Source organism: Schistocerca nitens, chromosome 11 (genome assembly GCF_023898315.1).
Source record: "Schistocerca nitens isolate TAMUIC-IGC-003100 chromosome 11, iqSchNite1.1, whole genome shotgun sequence".
NCBI lineage: Eukaryota > Metazoa > Arthropoda > Insecta > Orthoptera > Acrididae > Schistocerca > Schistocerca nitens.
This window is the reverse complement of record NC_064624.1, coordinates 62,338,375-62,354,441: the sequence shown is the minus strand read 5'-3', so window position 1 is coordinate 62,354,441 and position 16,067 is coordinate 62,338,375. Positions and strand designations below refer to the sequence as shown.

At 44.1% G+C, this 16,067-nt stretch overlaps 1 protein-coding gene across 4 annotated transcripts in view; it reads right to left on the bottom strand.

The window, feature by feature from the left end:
* Nucleotides 1–16,067, bottom strand: part of LOC126213489 (putative ankyrin-containing lipoprotein Lxx09580) — a 220,427-nt gene that overhangs the window by 90,636 nt on the left and 113,724 nt on the right. Inside the window, exon 1 of one of the 4 annotated variants that reach the window (XM_049941312.1) lies at nt 4,785–4,885. The exons of the other annotated variants lie outside the window; for them this stretch is intronic. The gene's annotated coding sequence lies outside the window, so the exon portion shown is untranslated. Of the gene's footprint in view, nt 1–4,784; nt 4,886–16,067 lie in introns of those variants that run through there. 4 annotated transcript variants of the gene reach the window in all.

Below are 16,067 nucleotides of genomic sequence, written 5' to 3'. Positions count from 1 at the left end.
AGTTAATAGGAAGATTATTAAACCTGTCTGTAATGACTTAACGACTGCGGCCGTACTTCTGACAAATTTCAATGACGTGTGGAAACAGAGATCTGTAAAAATGCAGACAAGCAAAATTAGTTACTGATCTGTTAGAGTCCTTCAATTCTTTTCAAAAGTCTATGTGAAAATGCCTCGGATGGAATACGGACTCGTGTGACTGAGCAGAACTTAACAGTCACTGAGTTTGCCTTTCGCAAAGAGTTTGGTATAGTGAAAGCAGTACCAAACCTCACAAATTAAATGATTGCAGAGGTAAGCAAAATTAAAGATCCCGCTTTATGTTTTGTGAAGTTGCGAAAGTCTTTCACTGTGTGGGCCACAAAGTTCTAGAGGGCAAATAATTAGTTGTGGCATTAACAGCATATTTTCTCCATTGGTGGAGCCTGACCTTCATAATAGAAATCATACGGTGTCGCAGGAATGAAACTGACCTCAGAATGGGGAAAATGGCGTGCGAGGTCCCATAAAGACATGGGAACTAGGCACACACTTGTTGTTAATCCACAAAAAAATATGTTGCCTTCCAGAGACTTTAAAGTGAGGTTTCAGACAAGAAAATATGACCTGTTTTCAATACAAGTAGGCATTACTGATTAAATGCAGTGTGTATAAAATTCCTATTGCTCTGTGCGTCAAAGAGAATACTTTAGTCCGATATGAGAATTTTAATCTGTGCAAATTTTGTTAAGATGAAAGCGAGTTAGCTGAATCTGGGATGTTGTTGTGTAAAGGTGGGCGGAAGGGAAGTCTTGTTTTACTGGTAGAGAAAGTAACGATTTTACTCAAAATGTATACTAACAGCCGGAGTGTGCATTACAGGGAAAAGAATTATAGCTGCGGGCAGTGGAAGCAGTTTGAGCACGCAGAGACTAAGGAAAAGGTTAAGTAGCCAGCAAATTAACTTAGCAGCACTGTCGCATTAAAATACCAAAATGTAAGAGGAGACCACACTATTCATTTCGAAAGCATCGACAGAGAAGTCAGAACGACGAGAAAAGAGTCAAGATCCAAGAACTTAAATTTCAGAGGCGTATCGACGCAGACGGTATAAGATTATCAAGAAAAAGGATGAAGATAAGGAAAGTACGAGAGGGAACGAATAGTCACCACAGAACACGAGCATAAGTTACAGTAAGAGACAATGTGTAGTAAATAAGAGCGGTGTCTCGTCTGAGAAACAAAGTAAGAATCTGAAATACAGCGATGGAGCAGACTTTGATATAAAGCGTGAGCGTGTTCCGACTTTGTGCTTGAGAGAACGGGAATATTAAACTCATTAAGTATTGCCAGATAATTTAATGTGAGGACCAAATACCCGTTATCAAAGTGGTAATTCAAATAAAGTGATGCCATCCAACGTGAGTGATGGACTGTAAAAGTAATACGTCCATTTGTATAATTTTACGGCAACATCTGTTAAGGAACCTGAACGTTTACAGACACCGTTTCTTTTAGACGGTGTTTTTGATACACTACGTGATCAAAAGCATCCGGAATCACAAAAAACATACATTTTTCATATTAGGTGCACTGTGCTGGCACCTGTTGCCAGGTACTGCATATCAGCGACCTCAGTAGTAATCAGTCATCGCGAGAGGGCAGAATGGGGTGCCCTGTGGAACTCACGGAACTCAAACATTGTCAGGTGATTGGATGTCACTTGTGACATACGTCTGTACACGAGACTTCCACACTCCTAAATATCCCTAGGTCCACTGCTTCCGATGTGATAGCGAAGTACAAATGTGAAGGCACACGTACAGCACAAAAGCATTCAGACCGACCTCGTCTGTTGAATGAAAGAGGCCCCCGACAGTAGAAGAGAATCGTAATGTATAATAGGCAGACTTCTATCCAGACCATCACACAGCAATTCCAAACGGCATCAGGATCCACTGCAAGTACTATGATAGGCGGGAGTGGAGAAAACTTGGCTCTCATGCTCGAGCGGCTGATCATAAGCCACACATCACGCAAGTAATTACCAAACGACGCCTCGCTTGGTGTAAGGAGTGTAAACATTGGACGAATGATCAGAGGAAATATGTTGTCTAGAGTGACAAATCACGATACACTATTGGTCGATTCGATGGCAAGGTGTAGTAGGTATGGCGGATGCCCGGTAAACGTCATTTGCCAACAGTAAAATTTGGAGGGGTGGTGTTATGGTGTGGTGATATTTTTCATGTAGGGGGATATCACCCCTTGTTCTTTTGCATGCCACTATCACAGCACAGGCTTACACTGAAGTTTTAAGCACCTTCTTGCTTCCCACTGTTGAAGATAAATTCGGGGATGACGACTGCATCTTTCAACTCGATTGAGCACCTGCTCATAATGCACGGCCTGTGGTGGAGTGGTTACACGACAATTACATCCCTGTAATGGACTGGCCTGCACAGAGTCCTGACCTGAATGCAACAGAACACGTTTGGGATGTTTTGGAACGCCTTCGTGTCAGGCCTCACCGACCGACATCGATATCTTTCCTCAGTGCAGCACTCCGTGAAGAATGAGCCACCATTCCCCAAGAAACAATCCAGCACCTCATAGAACGTATGTAAGCGAGAGTGGAAGCTGTCATCAAGGCTAAGGGTGGGTCAACACCATATTAAATTCCACCATTACCGATGGAGGGTGCTCCGAACTTGTAGCACATTTTCAGCCAGGTGTCCAGATACTTTTGGTCACATAGTGTATGAGCCGAGATAAAAACATTAAGAGGCATCCGATCAGCGGAGCGAAGGAACCATGCTAATTGGCCTCTCCATTTGGTCCAGTCACTGGGATATGTGGCATCGTGTACATCACATACTTGCACATATTAGGGTGCAGGCGTTCCAATTACTCGTTGTCTACATCTACATCTACATCTACATGATTACTATGCAATTCACATTTAAGTGCTTGGTAGAGGGTTCATCGAACCACAATCATACTGTCTCCCTACCATTCCACTCCGTAACAGCGCGCGGGACAAACGAACACCTAAACCTTTCTGTTCGAGCTCTGATTGCTCTTATTTTATTTTGATGATCATTCCTACATATGTAGGTTGGGCTCAACAAAATATTTTCGCACTCGGAAGAGAAAGTTGGTGACTGAAATTTCGTAAATAGATCTCGCCGCGACGAAAAACGTCTTTGCTTTAATGACTTCCATCCCAACTCAATTATCATATCTGCCACACTCTCTCCCCTATTACGTGATAATACAAAACGAGCTTCCCTTTTTTGCACCCCTTCGATGTCCTCCGTCAGTCCCACCTGGTAAGGATCCCACACCACGCAGCAGTATTCGAACAGAGGACGAACGGGTGTAGTGTAAGCTGTCTCTTTAGTGGACTTGTTGCATCTTCTAAGTGTGCTGCCAATGAAACGCAACCTTTGGCTCGCCTTCCCCACAATATTATCTATGTGGTCTTTCCAACTGAAGTTGTTCGTAATTTTTACACCCAGGTACTTAGTTGATTTGACAGCCTTGAGAATTGTACTATTTATCGAGTAATCGAATTCCAACGGATTTCATTTGTAACTCGTGTGGATCACCTCACACTTTTCGTTATTTAGCGTCAACTGCCACGAGCCACACCATACAGCAATCTCTTCTAAATCGCTTTGCAACTGATACTGGTCTTCAGATGACCTTACTAGACGGTAAGAGACTCATGCTAGCAGCTGTTCGTGTTTCAAATTCTGGAATATTCCATTCGTCTTCCCTGGTGAAGGAATTTCGGAAAACTGCGTTCAATAACTCCGCTTTAGCGGCACAGTCGGCGGTAACAGTACCATCGGCACTGCGCAGCGGAGGTATTGACTGCGTCTTGCCTCTTGTGTACTTTACATACGACTAGAATCTCTTCGGATTTTCTACCAAATTTCGAGACAATGTTACGTTGTGGAACCTATTAAAGGCATCTTGCATTGAAGTCCGTGCCAAATTTCGCGCGTCTGTAAATTTTAGCCAATGTTCGGGATTTCGCGTTCTTCTGAAATTCGCATGCTTTTCCCGTTGCCTCTGCAACAGCGTTCGAACCTGTTTTGTGTACCATGGGGGATCAGTTCCATCTCTTACCAATTTGTTCTGAACACCTACTGTTGTGTACAACGTTTTTGAGTAAACAGTATTATCTTTGCAAACTTCTGGAACCAGCCTCTACATCGAAATAAATGGGTCATTCAACTTTCCTCCATGTTCTTAGTTTAGTTAACCATTTATGAACCCAGAGCCTCTGAAGTTCTTCCAGCTGTCACACAGATCTTACGTACATTACCGTTCTACATATTTCTTCCAACAACTGTCGTCTGAAACGTTCTGGCATATCAAAACTCTGTGCCAGATCGAGTATCGAACTCGGGACCTTTGCCTTTCTCGGGAAAGTTTCATATCAGCGCACATTCGTCTGCAAAGTGAAAATTACATTCGGAACTCTCGCCTGCTTGAATCCAACAAGTGTACAACAAAAGCAACGTTCGTTCTGTAATCTGTTTCAAAACCATGCAACTTGCAAAAATAGCACAAATCAGTGTTTACTGAAGTTCATAGCTGACGTGAGCCTATATAGGAGCTCATAATAAGAGCTGTCGCGCTACAGGTCGCGGAATATAGTCGGGAAAAGAGGAAAACATCTCTGTCTCCCTTAAGTTTCCCCCGTTTTCATAGCGTCCGCTTTTAAGTGTGGATTACACTGAGAACAGGAGACAGCCAAATTGAGGGAAGTTACACGCACAGTATATACCTACCGTACGTTGATGGAAGGAGTATGTAGAGACTCACCAGACAAGTCGGGCGCCGCGGCAGCCAGTGCAGTGGTGGTCGGCAGCGAGACTCACCTCTTGTGCTGGACTGGGCTGCCACCTCCCACCCACTCTGTCCGCAGTTTTCCTCGAGACACCCTCCCTCCCTCAGTCCTCCTCCTTCCCCCCCCCCCCTCCTCACCCTCAACGATAACCCTTGAATAGGTCTGACGTTCGAAGTATTTCTGCCATGTGGTCTTAGCCAAAGCATTCAGAAATCTTGCTTTTACGTAAAACGAGGAAGTCACTTGAAGTCCCGCATTCTGTCACTCAGTGGTCATACTGGCACCGTAATGGAAGATGATGTATTCAGTCTTTCACTGCGGAATAGGTGCCTCCTTTCAATCATCGCCAGCCGGTGTGGCCGCGCGGTTCTAGGCGCTTCAGTCTGGAACCGCGCGACCGCTACAGTCGCAGGTTCGAATTCTACCTCGGGCATGCATGTGTGTGATGTCTTTAGTTAGGTTTAAGTAGTTCTAAGTTCTAGGGGACTGATGACCTCAGATGCTAAGTCCCATAGTGCTCAGTGCCATTTGAGCCATTTTCCAATCATCGCACGAAGCCCGAAATTGCAGATACTGAGTTAAGGCGTCGCGGAACACAGTACCTGGAACCGCTTACTAGCAGAAAGCCATGTGGGCGACATCAGATGATGTTCATTCTCTGCCTCGGCCCACTGCATTCCCCGACAGCGACGTACTTGCCCACCACGAGGTGTTCATTTCAGTGGCCTTTCTGTCTCCTTCTCCGAGATACGCACCCCTGATAGAAAATTGTTCTACCTCAGGAGCCGCCTCGCACTTTCTGTCAGCACTACGTCCAGCCACGACAGTGGTCCCTGTCCAGCGACGCGCCACGTAATTGACGACTAGTTTTTTACAGCTACAAGATTGAGAAGATGACTGTTTCGTTTTACTCACTGTTCCAAATGGTCCTTGGCGTTTGTTAGAGACTTCCTATAAGAGAAGGCGTTCGCGCCCGAAAGTTTATAAAACTGTGGTTAATCTTGTGATTAAGGAAGGAAAGCACATTAAGAGGCTGTTTGACACTGATCTTTTGGAATTTTTTGGGTACGAAGAATTAATTAGGATTTGAATCAATTTTGACATCATCTCATTCATGTTTCGAACAGTTTTCCTGAATTTCTTAGAATAATTTCAGCCAAAAATGACAAAGTTACGCTGTGGTGTTCACTGAAGTTTATGAGTATAGTTCTCCAATTGCGTGCAGTGTAGCCATTCCGATCTTCATCTGAAATCAGAAAGGTTTTGAATTTACATTAATAACTTATTTTCTAAGAATATGAACCTCAATGCAGGTGAACAGAATGAAAATTAAAAATTTTGCAGGCGCTGGAACAACTTACTTCGATTTTCACGATCTTTTTTCTTTAATTATGTAAAGAAAAATACCCTTAAAATCATGATATCATTTCACAAGTTGGTTCATATAATTCGTAATTTTATACAGAATGATTCTATCACTTTTCATAATGACCAGTTATATACTTTTTGAGTTAGACTGCACGGAAACGTGAAAACAGTCATTTCGAGATGAACGCGTTTGGAAATTAAATTCTCAGAAACTAGAAATTCAGGGAAGTTAACAAAAACGTAAAATGCTTACCGTTTAATCTGCGATTCCAGCACCGTATAATCATCCTTCTTCTTCCTCATAGGGTTCGTTTTGTGCTTCCAGCAGCGCTTTCCGTGTTTCCCGAACTTTGTTCGATTCCAATGATATATGTGGTTTCTGCCGGCCCACGTGCTGGTTATCCATTTGTTCGGCATAATTGAAGCTTTGTGTGCCTACTACAATTGCTGCCTCGCACACGACCATCAGATGGTATGAATTTCCTTCACTGAATAAGCCCGCTGCTAAATTCGATGCCAGTTCAACGAGTGCAACTGTTTAGGAGCTAATCGCCAAATAGTGGAATTAAAACTTTCATTCGCATTTTGTGTGTGGCCACCTAAACATCCCTCCAATAGTTAATTCCTTGATAAATCTTCATATATTGGAAGAATTTCCTTCTATTCTATGCTCGTAAAATCTAAACGAATGCGAGTTTCGCTTTGAAATTTTGTCAGCGTATTCTAGGATATTTAAGCTAACTATTTATGGAATTAAACAATCTGATTTTTTGAATCTGCTAATGTGGTTTCCTCCCTTGAACGGCGATTTGTGTAGGTGCACAAGCGATTTTACTTGGTCCTTCACTGATCTGTGGATGTGTACTGAATTTTACGCTTACAAAGAACGATGCCGCACAACATGGTAATGGTTGGGCTACTGTGGGTATAGGACGAGGACCTAAAGCAGACTCTTTCAACAGTCGAGAAATTATTCCTCATCGGACATTTCTTATTTGTGTACAACAGAGACATCGCTACATCTTACTATATGTCTGCAAAGCCGTTAGTTGTTAGGACCAGGAACCGCCACAAAAGAAATGAGTCGGAGTCTGCGTCAGTATGGGTGAAAGGTGCTCTATACTGTAGCAAAATTAAAGTCGTTACATTATTACAGACAGTGAAATAAAGTGCGTTTCCTCATACCTGCCCTTTGTCCTGGTCTATATTAAATAAAAGAACTACACATTCATCTCGCCAAAAGCCGAGAAGCGTTTGCTCTTGGTGTTGTAGCTGTCTGCGACACCCTGGCAGGCCTTCTGTGTTGGTCACCTCTGTGCTCCCCTGTCCTCCTCTACGTGGAGTTCTCTGTGTGACGTCGAGAGGGACTCAGTTCCTGGCGTGGCCGCGTTAGGCAGCCAGTCGCGGCGAGATAGGTGCCTGTGTGTGCGCCGAACTGGAAACGGTCCGTGCAGCCCTATAATCAGGGCTGTTGTCATCTTGGAAGACGGGAATTCCAACATTATATCTACCACGAAGATACAGAAGGAAAGGTGACATTTGGACAACTATTGTTTTCAATATAACGTCGCGACTCTTGTTGATATTGAGGGAGAAACCACATTAGGAGGTTCAAGTGCATAAACCGTTAGCTTAACTATCCAAGAACACTATGTCAAAATTTCAAATTCGCCTTCGTTTAGAGTTTATGAGCACGGAACCGAGTGCACTTGGGGTGCAGGCTCAGGTAGTCTTGACCGCCTCAACCCCACAGGCGCTTTGCATACTGACGTGGCCTTGAAACGGAACTCAGACTTTGTATCTTTCTTTTCAAATAATGGCACAGAAGGTACTAGGGGAATCAGCACAAGGCATTATTTCCGTTATATTACGTTAGATAGTCGCTGTACCTTACTTGGAGTCAGTTCTATCTCAGCCTTCACTGAGTGTCTTTGTAGTTGATACAAAAATGTCTTCGCATCCGAAAGGGGACCATGTCTAAAGAACGCCGTAGTAAGCCGCATGACAGAAAGTTCCTCGAGAACCAGTAACACGATAAACAGAGTGCTAACACCGAAGCTCGAAGTGCTAGTGTGAGAAAAAACTCGACATTTCTACGGGTGAAAATGTGACTGTGAATCTACTGCATTTTTATTGAGTCATCGGATTTTACGCTCACTTCATTGGAGCCAAAGCAAGGTCGGAATGGTCGGCAAGCGTTTCTGCAAGCGCAAAACGAAGCCTATGAGGAAGAGGTACTGGAATCACAGATTAATTGGTAAGCATTTTACATTATTCCAGAATGAGATTTTCACTCTGCAGCGGAGGCAAAGGTCCCGAGTTCGAGTCTCGGTCGGGCACACAGTTTTAATCTGCCAGGAAAATTCATATCAGCGCACACTCCCCTGCAGAGTGAAAATCTCATTCTGGAAACATTCCCCAGGCTGTGGATAAGCCATGTCTCCGCTATATCCTTTCTTTCAGGAGTGCTAGTTCTGCAAGGTTTGCAGTAGAGCTTCTGTAAAGTTTGGAAGGTAGGAGACGAGATACTGGCAGAAGTAAAGCTGTGAGTATTGGGCGTGAGTCGTGCTTCGGTAGCTCAGATGGTAGAGCACTTGCCCGCAAAAGGCAAAGGTCCCGAATTCGAGTCTCGGTCGGGCACACAGTTTTAATCTGCCAGGAAGTTTCATTTTACATTATTGTTAACCTCTTTGAATTTATAGTTTCCCAGAATTAATTTTTCCATCGCGTTTATCTGGAAATGACTTTTTTCACTTTTCCGTTCAATCTAACTCAAAAAGTATAGAACCGATCATTATGAAAATTTATAGTATAATTTTTTATAAAATTACAAATTGTATGAAACAACTTGTGAAATTATATTATATTTTAAGGTTATTTTTCTTTGCATAATTAGAGACAAAAATAGTGAAAATCGAAGTAAATTGTTACAATGCCTGCAGACATTTTAATTTTCATTATTTTCACCTGCGTTGACGTTCATACTCTTAGAACATAAGTTATTAATCTAAAATCAAAACCTTTTTGATTTCATATGAATATTGGAATGCCTAAGCTGCAAGCAATTCACTACTCACAACCTTCAGCGGACATCACAGCGTAACTTCGTTACTTTTGGCTGAAATCATTCTAAAAATTCACAGAAATGAATAAAAATTGTCAAAATTTGATTGCGTTGTAATTAATTCTTCGCATCCAGAACAAAATCCCAAAAACTCTGTGTCAAACAACATACTAACGTGGTTTCCCCCCATTAAGAAATGATATCAAGCAATGATATGAGATATAAAATCAAAACATCACAGCCAATAGTGTTGAATGCGCAAACGGCGCAATTAGACATTCTGTCCCCTATCTGTGGAGGATGCATTTCACGCTAGAGGTGGTTGTCTGGTGCTTTGGGATTGTACTTCGTACTCCAAACATAAAAAAAAAAAAGGTTTCGCATCAGCCTGGTTCCCAGAACTCCTTAAGATAGACGTTGACTGTGGGTATTGTATCACAGAGACAGTCCCTATAACTGTTGAGATATGTCACCAAACCCACACAAAGATGTAATCAACCATGAATGACCAGCACCTAATAGACGGAGGGGGTCCGACAGACGATCAGTTCCACTCATTCCTCCAGTTCAACCATGCCTAGACGGTCAATACCGGGGTTCGATCGCGTCTTCGTTGTTACTTTGTACCAGCAAGGGCTCTTAACGGGGTAAGTGTCTAGGCATCTCGGAGTGAACCAACGGGATGTTGTTCGGACATGGAAGAGATACAGAGAGAGACTGGAACTGTCGATGACATGCCTCACTCAGGCCGCCCAAGGCCTTACTAGTGCAGTGGATGACCGCTATTTACGTATTTTGGCTCGGAGCTACCCTGACAGTAACGCCACCATGAGGAATAATGCTTTTCGTGCAGCCACAGGACGTCGCGTTACGACTTAAACTGTACACATTAGGCTGCATGATGCGCAACTTGACTGCTGACGTCCTTGGTGAGGTCCATCTTTGTAACCACGACACCATGCAGCGCGGTACACATGGGCGCAACAACATGCCGAATGGACCGCTCGGGATTGGCATCACGTTCTCTTCCATGATGAGTGTCGTATATGCCTTCAACCAGACAACTGTGAGAGACGTGTTTGGAGGCAACCCGGTCACAATGAATGCGAAAGATACACTGTCTTTTGAGTGCAGCTAGGTGGAAGGTCACTACTGGTTTGGGGTGGCATTATGTGGGGCTGACGTACGCCGCTGGTGGTCATGGAAGGCGCCGTAATGGCTGTACGATACGTGAATGCCATCCTCCGACCGATAGCGCAACCATATCAGCAGCATATGGACAAGGCATTCGTCTGCATGGACGACAATTCGCGCCCCCATCGTTCACATCTTGTGAATGACTTCCTGCAGGATAACGACTTCACTGGATTAGAGTGGCCAGCATCTTCTCCAGACATGAACTCAATCGAACATGCGTGGGATGGATTGAAAAGGGCCTTTTATGGACGACATGACCTACTAACGACTCTGAGGGATCTACGCCGAATCGTCGTTGAGGAGTGAGACAATCTGGACAAACAGTGCCTTGATGAACTTGTGGATAGTATGCCAAGACGAATACAGGCATGCATTAACGCAAGAGGACGAGCTACTGAGTATTAGTAGTACTGGTGTGTACAGCAATCTTGACCACCACCTCCTGAAGGTCTCGCCATATGGTGTTACAACATGCAATACGTGGTTTTAGTGAGCAATAAAAAGGGCAGAAATGATGTTTATGTTGATCTATATTCCAATTTTCGGTACAGGTTCCGGGACTCTCGGAACCGAGGTGAGAAAAATGTTTTTGATGTGTGTATATCGCGGGCCCAGTAGTTCTTTTTAATGTGAACAAAAACCACGGTTCTTATTTAAACGAAGTGTCGCCCTCTCTTCTGCATCCTCCTCACGTTGCGCCGTCGGTTGGCTGGATGGACATTACGCATCGTTTGACAACAGGGCAAACGGCGAGACGTCTGAGCACAGTGCTCGGCCCCAGGCAGCTGCTGCCCGATCGCTGTGGTCCCTGGCCAACAGGAGGTGTCCGATCGTGAGTGCGGCTGTGGGAAACGTCTTTACTGCGAAGTGTCAGATTCCAAGTGTGCTCTCTGTGCAGTCCCCTTCTCTGTGTTCTCTGGGAAACTTTTTGAGAATAGTACGTACTAACTGTTGTGTACATAGTTCCGCATAGTCAGCGCGTACACAACTTTCCTACTAGAGATGGCGCTGCCTTAGAGACGGACCAAATTCTGCTTCCGGCGATCCGCATATTAATATGTAATGCAGCCAATGAGATTGCTGCTAACGTAGAACCTTTTCTCCTCGCAGATCACACTCGCGCAGTCATACCTGAACGCGTGAGGTATTATAACGAGTGTACAGACCTCCAGTTAGTCAGTCTGCATTTGTCTGCACCAGTCCATAGTCAAGTTTCAGTCTGCGCCTAACAAATTCAACATATTCACAAACTCCTTTTCCTTTACACCAAATAAATACACTTTCATTTACATTAATCTTACGTCTATTACGAGTATACAGGACAAAGGGTGAGGGAGACATATATGTTGATTTGCCAAAGTCTTTATTTGCATTTTCCGTAACATGATACGTTTTGTAGGCTATGATGTCTCTGTCTGATGTTAAATTTGTTGGAGATTGTACACTGTATTTTCATAAATAAAGTGATCTGTAGCGTAGCCCTGAATACGAGGTTAGGTTGGGTGTCTCTTTTTTTTTTTTGGCAGTGGGGGTCAGGGGGGGGGGGCGCAGCCCCCCCTGCAGCGCTTAGAGTTAGCAACAGCATGGTACCGCCGCGGAAGTAGCGCGCGCAAGATGGCGGCGACACGCTTGTCAGCGAGCACGGCCCTTAAAATTACTAGGGCCGTGCCGCCGAGTTCGCAATGTTATTTTAACATGGAGATAACACGGGCGCCGCTTCCACTGCCGCGGAGTCGTAAGATTCCTGTACATAGCCATGAAGATAAATGAATAGACACTTTGTCAAGTATCAGAGATATGTGAGAATAAGATTAACGTACCAAGACGAAAGGAACTTCAGATTGTCAATTGTAAACAGCAATCTGAATCAAGTTACGCAATGTCTACGCTTTTTATTATTTTAATAAATGTGTGTGAAAATTAATCAAGTTCTGTTTAAAGTTGGTCACTGTCAATGTGCTACTCTAAGCGTGCAAGTGGCATTTCTATCGTCTGACCGAACGGCAGAAGATAAACACGCCACGATAAGACCACGAGACATAGTGCTGAGACTCGCCTACTTCGTTAGAGCGACAAGTCAAATAATTTCATGGTGTGTGTACCGAAGGTCCAACAGTACGCACACCACACTAACTGACAATAGCAACTCCTGTCGGCTTTGAAACTGACTGCCATTGACAGCGTGTGGCCCTATTATGGGGTCCCTGTCAGTTAGGACCTTGTTACGAGCACTGTCCCTGTGCCGCAATGCGTGGCTGCGTGTAATGTATCATTCCCCTGGGATACCTATGTACAAATGAACCAGCTTCAGACAACGTACGGACAGAGGCAAGGCAATTTATCACTTCCCGACATCCACCTACCGTCTTGTGCTCATTCCATACAAACGACCGGCACTTACAAATCGATTCGCTGCCACTACTGAAGTTACGTTTTCCAGCATTTCTTAGGAATCCAGACTGATATTTCACGAGGTGGCCTTCTCTTCAGGAGATAATTCATGTCATATCTTGCAGCCGTGCTGATGGTTCCATACTATTCACACCATCACCTGCTTTCTTTACTATTGCATTTACTGCATTATTTCCGAAGTCTGAGGATATTTTGCCTGTCTTATCTGTCCTGCTCACCAGGTAGATTAATTTGGTCATATCTGGCTCTCCCACGCGCCTCAATAATTCAGAAGCAATGTACGTCTACGCCATGGTCATTCTTTCGATTTAGGACTTCCACAGAACTGCCAAATGGTTATCCCAGTATAATATCTCTTATCACATCTCCTCCTACTTCTCCTACTCGTTCTGAAATTTTTTCTGGTTATATTTATTTGCTTATCCGCCATATGTTTACCAAGCTACGTGTTCAATCCACCTCCATCACACACTCAGTGCATTCGTAATTCCACCTTCCACGCACGCCTGTACTCAGGTACATTTATAAACGTAGGCTTTCGCGGCGGTGGTCACATTCAACAAAATTTTTTCGTGGGTTTGTGACCGCATTGTCAATATATATAAAACTACCGACGTTTCCGTTCCTGTTGTAAGCCATCTTCTTCAGGGTGTTTTTGTTTGCTGCTGAATCAGAAAACATTGTTTCTTATATACCTGCAGACATCGTTGTTATCTAATTCTGATAGGCTGTGTGGTTTCCACCAATGAAAAGACATAATAGAACCTTCAATAGTGACTTCTAACATCCCTCCATCTTAAGCAGTCTCAAACTGTGGGAAAAGGAAGTTCTGAAGCGTATCGAGATATGTCATTAACAGTGTTCTCGGCAAAGAAATATGGACGGTACAATTTTCCTGTGAAACTACACAAAACACATCTAATTTTGGAGAATTCCTCTCATGTTGTACAACTTCATGTGGTTGTTCCGTACCCCATATTCAGACATCATATCCCAACAAAATGGGGCACCGCCACACTGGCATCTTGAAGTGCGGAAATTTTTAAATCAAAGAATCACCGAACGATGGATTGGTCGCGATGATTCAGCTATACATTACAGCCCTCCAAGGTCACCGAACCTGATGGAATGTGATATTTCTCAGGCGGGCTTATAGAAGACTCTATGTGCCTCGGTTATCAGCAACAAGATACTGAGACATCGCATAACAGCAGCTGTGGAAGCTGTAATTCATGACTTGCTCACTTTAGTGTGGAACAATTTGAATACCGGATTGACTATGCCATTCACCTAAGGGGTGTATAATGAACACCTAAGAAAAGGTATGAAAAAAAGACTTTCTGAGTTTCCCGATAATCAAAACAGAATGTTCATTGTAACAGTCTAGTTCAGTAAGCCATTAATATACACAAACAAACGTCCTTGTTGCTGCATTACATTTTATGTTTGTTCAGTGTGCGAAGAAGTAGCGGTAGATGTCACACCCTTAGTACAGCGTTTAAATGGCGCCTACATACGACTCACGTTACAAGCAGCATGCTTTTATTGAATTCTTGTGCGGAGAAAAACAAACCGTGTGAACATCCATAAACGTTTGTGTGCAGCGTCTGGCGATGCTGCAGTTGATGGGCGATGGGTAAATAAAGTTACAGCCTCAGGAAATGCAGAAACAGAGCTCCATGGTCAGCCACGCTCGGCACGTCCTGTCACAGCCACTGCTTCAGACATGCTGATTCGTGCGGATGCCATTATTCGTGCCGACCGGCGCAACACAACTGGACAATGGGCTCTACAGTTGTCGGTCAGCACTGGAAACGCGTCTGAGTATTGAAAGAGGTGCTAATGATGGGTTCCACGAGTGCTCACAGCGGACCACAAGATTCAAAGAAAGGCCATTTCACCTGAATTGTTGGAGTGTTTTGAGACCGACGGAGAGGCCTTTCTGTCACGGATCGATACCGGGGACGAAAGCTGGGTCCGCCAGAAACAAAAAGGCAGTCCATGGAGTGGCATCATCCTCATTCAGCACAAACGAAGAAATTCAGGGCAATGCCCTCTGCCAGAAAAGTCATAATGACAGTCTTCTGGGATTGTACTGGCGTCATTCTCGTGGATGCGATGCTTAGAGGGTCAACCATCAACTCAGAGGCATACGTAAAGACTCTGAATAGACTCAAGAACCGTTTCAGACGTGTTAGATTGGACAAGAATCCAGGAGAAATCTTACACCAACACAACGAGGCACACCCGCACAAAAGGCAGAGAACCCAGGAACACATGGCCAAATTAGGTTGGACATCCAATCTTGTTTTCCCGGCGTATTTCCAATTTGAACAGTTCTCGGGTATCTGACTGGCGCCTAGAGCAACAGCACAGCATGTCAGGAACCACCTGAAGATGGCAGCGTGTACGTCTGTCGAAATATTGTGGAGAAATTACGACGCTACCTGGTCGTACACCCGAGAACTGTTCAAATAGATTGGACACCATTGCATCATCCATACTACAGTCCAGGCGTGGTACCCTCGGCCTTCCATCTCTTTGGGCCACTTGAAGATTCTCTATGGGGAACACACTTTGAAGATGACGAGAGTGTCAATGATGCAGTGAAAACATGGCTACGCCTACAGGGAATAAATGCTCTTCCACAACATTGGCGTATGACCATTGATCGTGATGCAGTCTACGTAGGAATATAGGACATGGACAAGACGTGTTGATGTATATTGTCACCTAATTCTGACTCTAAACAATAAATATGTTCTGAGACAAATAACGTGGGGCATTACTTATTGAACGACCATCGTATATGCATATTAGTTTCAAAAATGTTTGTCCGCAGCTCTTGGTCGTGCGGTAGCGTTCTCGCTTCCCACGCCCGGGTTCCCGGGTTCGATTCCCGGCGGGGTCAGGGATTTTCTCTGCCTCGTGATGACTGGGTGTTGTGTGCTGTCCTTCGGTTAGTTAGGTTTAAGTAGTTCTAAGTTCTAGGGGACTGATGACCATGGATGTTAAGTCCCATAGTGCTCAGAGCCATTTCAAAAATGTTGTTCTTGTTGTGGTCTTCAGTCCAGAGACTGGTTGGATGCAGCTCTCCATTCTACTCTATACTGCACAAGCTTCTTCAAGTAACAACTGCCAAATACATCCTTATGAATCTGCTTAGTGTATACATGTCTTGGT